The sequence below is a fragment of the Cariama cristata genome, unplaced genomic scaffold (assembly GCF_000690535.1).
Source record: "Cariama cristata isolate BGI_N322 unplaced genomic scaffold, ASM69053v1 scaffold28970, whole genome shotgun sequence".
Classification (NCBI taxonomy): Eukaryota; Metazoa; Chordata; class Aves; order Cariamiformes; family Cariamidae; genus Cariama; species Cariama cristata.
Genome location: NW_009596793.1, coordinates 5,876 through 10,219, shown reverse-complemented (window position 1 = coordinate 10,219; position 4,344 = coordinate 5,876). Strand labels below are relative to the sequence as shown.

The following is a 4,344-nucleotide window of genomic DNA, read 5'->3' as shown; positions in this document are numbered from 1 at the left end:
GAGGTTTCTCCGTCGGGCCGGTCCCACATGAGCGTCCTTGGCCCAGCCACCTCAGCGGGAAGCGATGGCCGCACAGGAGGGTGAGACGTGGTCCCTGTGAGGGCGAAGCCAGAGGAGAGCCCAGCGGGCCTGGCCATGCTCTGTGGGCCCAGATGCAGCTTCATCCCCTGGGCAGCTCTGAGGTGTCTCTGGAACCCTCCCAAGCCCGGCGGTACCCAGGCATGGGGGGAACGTGTGTGCCCCACTCCGCTACCTGCCCCTCCCGACGGCAGCCACAGCCTGGACACCCGTGCCCGAGATGGCAGAGCGCTGCCAGGGCTTGGGACCCCAACAGCCACAGACCAAAAAGCAGTAGCAGGTGCTAAAAACAGAGCCGGAGCAGTGCTTCATTAATAACACCTGGCTGCAGAGATGCTGGGGCTGGAGGTGCCAGACATCTTGGATCCAGTGAAATGCTCAGGGGAGGTTGAATTTGTTGCGTGCTTGTCAGGCAGAGGTACCAAAACGGGCAGTGAGAGGCCTGGGAGCCAGTGGGTTCCCCATGGAGGGGGTGGCAGTGCTGCATGTCCTGCAGTGGCAGCTTTTGGCTGCCTGCAGTCCCCAGCACCCTGTGGCCTGCTTCTGCCCGTGAACGAATCACCTTCATTCCCTCCAGCTCCAGAGCTTTCCTTGGAGCTTGCCCAGATGGGCTCTGGTAAAGGGTGAGATCTTGATGAGGCCATCAGATGCCTTTTGGGCGAAGGCAGCACAAACTGAAGTGGCCAGCACGCTACTCTGCAGCCAGAGGCAGGCTGGGGGAACCTGCTGCAACACTACTATTAAAAAGCAGAGTGCAGGATCTGACCTTCAGGGACTCTCAGCTTTTGTTGCCACCTGCTCGCAGAGCACAGCCACCCTTTTCAGTGCCTTCCTCAGCTGCTGCAGCTGCCCACCTGCTGGCCCCCCTGCATTGCTACTTACCCAGTGCAAAGCTGGAGGTGAGGGACAGTCCCCACTGCCTGCACCCCTTGCCTACGAGGGCAGCTGCACGCAGATGTGGGGCCTTCTGCTGTGCCCCCAATTCCATAGGCACCTGGGGGGATTTGTGTCACCCTCTCTGCAGCGGCAGCAAACCCATGGGAGATGCCTCACTGTGGCAAAGCCTGTCTCAGGCTTGGGGCTTAGACAGCTTGGTGAGGAGTTGGGCAAAGCCAACAACCCCAGTCAGGAGGAAAATCAGCCGAATGGAGGTAGCGGAGGTGGTTCAGCCACTTTTGCGGTGTCCTCTTGGCTGCCTCATCCCTGTTCCAATGCACTGTTGCCCTCTCCATCCAAACTCTGCTGCACTGTGATGGCCAAAGGCGCTGAAGCACAGCTGCCAAGGTGCTGGGTCAGGCAGGGGAGAATTGGATATTAAATTGACTAATGCAACATACTGCAATTTTTTATTGAATCCACATCTGGCATTTTGGAGGTCTCTGAGTTTTGACCATTGCTCTGGAGAAGAGACTGAGAAGAAGCTGGAGAGCTCTTCTGCAGGCACATGGTCTCTGCCCACAGCAGGACCAAGTGAGCCCACGCGGGGAACTTGGGGACACACCAGGTGATAGTGTTTAGTGGCTGGGCACACATTTTGTCACTTGTATATGAGCCAGGCACAGGCGTCAAAGGGATCTGAAGGGAGAGGACAAGAGGGCATAGTCTCAAACTGTGCCAGGGGAAGTTCAGGTTAGAAATGGGGAGGCATTTCTTCACAGAAAGGGTCGTTAGACATTGGAATGGGCTGCCCAGGGATGTGGTGGAGTCACCATCCCTGGAGGTGTTCAAGAAAAGACTGGATGTGGCACTTAGTGCCATGGTCTAGTTGACATGGTGGTGTTAGGGCAAAAGTTGGACTCAATGATCCCAGAGGTGTCTTCCAACCAAACTGATTCTGTGATTCTCTGAGATGCCAGAGGTCAAAATACGGAGTCAGTGTCAGAGCAGCAAGTGGGCTTGAGACAGTGGCAGTCAGGAAATGCTGCGACTGGTGACGTGTTTGTGCTCCTGAGTCCGTGCCCAGTGGGGGGTGAAAGGCCCAGCTGCTGAGCTGTGGCTGCCAGAGGCCACCACCTGCCTTCACCAGGATTCCCACCAGTGCTCAGCTTGGCTGGCTGCCACAGCAGCCCACTCCTGTCCAAGGGGGACAAGCCGGATGGTAGAAACTGCTTTCCTGGCACCCCATTCCTGCAGGCACGGTTAGGCAAGCAGCCCAGCCTCTCCCCACAGTGCGTGGGCATCCTGGACAGGGCAGAGCCCCACGAACTCCAGCCAGGCTCTGGGGCCCCTCCTGTTTTGTGGCCACAAGCGCAGCCGGACCAGGCAGCTGCTCCAGAGGCTTCATCCCTGCCTTAGCCGAGAAGAGAGCATCTGTAGGACTGTGAACCTTTCCCAGCCCGGTGGGGCAGAGCAAGCCAGCCCATGGATCCAGCCAGCTTCCCACTCCCTACCTCTCCAAAATATGTTTCCCATCTCTTGGCCTGTTAAATCACAACCTGTGGGCAGCCCAGCCTGCACTGCTGGCCCGCAAAGTAGCGAAGAGGACTGGAACACATCCTTGCAGGGAAGGAGTAGCGCAGAGGGCAGCTAAGCTCCAGGCCGAAGTTCCAGCTGTCTGCAGAAAAGCCCTCCAGCAGAGATATTCCCAGTGCCCACCAGGATGGCACGGAGCCCTGAGCATGCAGAGCTGCCCACCGCGAAAGGCAGAAAGGTTGCAGGGCTGGAGCAGAGAGCAGCTCCATGAAGGGGAACAGCAGCAGCACAGCAAGGCAGGGACACAGCCAGGTGACCTGGAGCAGAAAGGCCTCCTACACAGCAGCTGAAGGCATTATTTGCTTAATCGACATTGAAAAAGGCCAAAGTTTGGAGTTTGTAAACTGGCACTCCCACAGAGTTAAGGTTCAGGTTTGCACAAAGCAGAGGCAGTGACTTGTTTCCCTGGCTCTAGAACTCCGGCCACTGCAGCTGCTGGGGATTTTACTCTCCAGATGATAACACACAAGGGTGCGCATTGTCACCCACCCACTTCCCATCTGCCGTAGCCATGTACTTTAGCCCTTATATCTCAGGAAGCACTGGAAAGCCAAAGTATTGCTGCGTTCCCCCTTCCCACACCCCAGGCTTTGCTACCGCAAAATTAGCAGCTGTGCAAGGGGGGTGAACCTACGCACTCACTTCCTAAGCAACCCCTCCCCCAGTGAACATAAAGCTTATTTGATACTTTACCAGAGCAAAATTTTGGCTAAATCAGGCCAAAAAGCTTTTCAGACTACTCACTGCCCAGCCTTAGTGCCCATTGTAAGAGCAGGAGTGGAAAGCAGTAGTTAGCACTCCCCTTTGAAAACCGAAGTTTGACATCTGCTGAAGGGAAAGGGGCTTGAGGAAAGCAGGTTTCCTGCAAGGGGGAAGCCCTTTCTCTCTGCTTCAAGGCTCTCCACTAGACTCAGCATCTCACCCTCATCTCAGCTCTTCCTGGGGAAGATCAAGGAAGAGAAAAGAAGTGGTTTGGGAGTTATTTTTACTGGAACCAGTGCTGAAGCACCATCTGAAATGATGCTCACTGGAATAACCCCAGCTCTAGGAGCCTGCAGCCACCCCAGGAACTGCTGGGATCCCCTGCAAGGGAGGTGTAAGGCCACCTCTTGATTTTTTTAGCCAAATGCTGGCTTAAAACCAGAAATCAGTCCCATTTGGATTGATCAGCAGCCAGAGTGGCTTCAGTCATACCAGAGGCAGCTTTGCTTAATGAGCGGACTCCCAAACATCAGATCCCTTCCACAGCATCAGCTGGTAAAGATGCAAATCTCCAAAGAAACACAGATGGGGCTGGCCTGGCTGCAGGCTCCTGCAGGATGGATCCTCCCTCCGCGCTGCTCTGCTGCACCCCAAGGATGGCACAAGCTGATCCAGCACCCCCCGCCATGCACTCAGCACCTCTGCTGCTGTTTGCAATACCCCACTGGCAAGGGCCTATTGCTACGTGCAGTCTTCATTAAATTAACAACCCAACTGTTTGTAACAAAGTGTTATTTATTAGACTATTACATTGCACTTAAAAAATAAGGGAGGTCTGACCCTGTTATCTTGACCTACATGAAGGATGCAGGGCCAGACCTACAATAAATATAAATACTATGTACAGTTTATCTAAAATAAATATATAATTTAAAATGAAAAATATCTTGTTAAATAGCTGTTACCGTCCCACCCCTCCTGCGCCTAAGAAAGCCCCGAGGCCAATCTCCTTGCCTTTCACAGTTTGTTCCTTGCCATGCACCGCAGTGGACGGAGAGCTGCTGGAGAGCCCCTCTGCCGCTGGCTGGCCAG

At 54.9% G+C, this 4,344-nt stretch overlaps 1 protein-coding gene across 1 annotated transcript in view; it reads right to left on the bottom strand.

Moving 5' to 3' along the window:
* Window positions 1-4,344, bottom strand: part of LOC104167315 (prefoldin subunit 1-like) — a 6,303-nt gene that overhangs the window by 563 nt on the left and 1,396 nt on the right. The window lies entirely within an intron of this gene.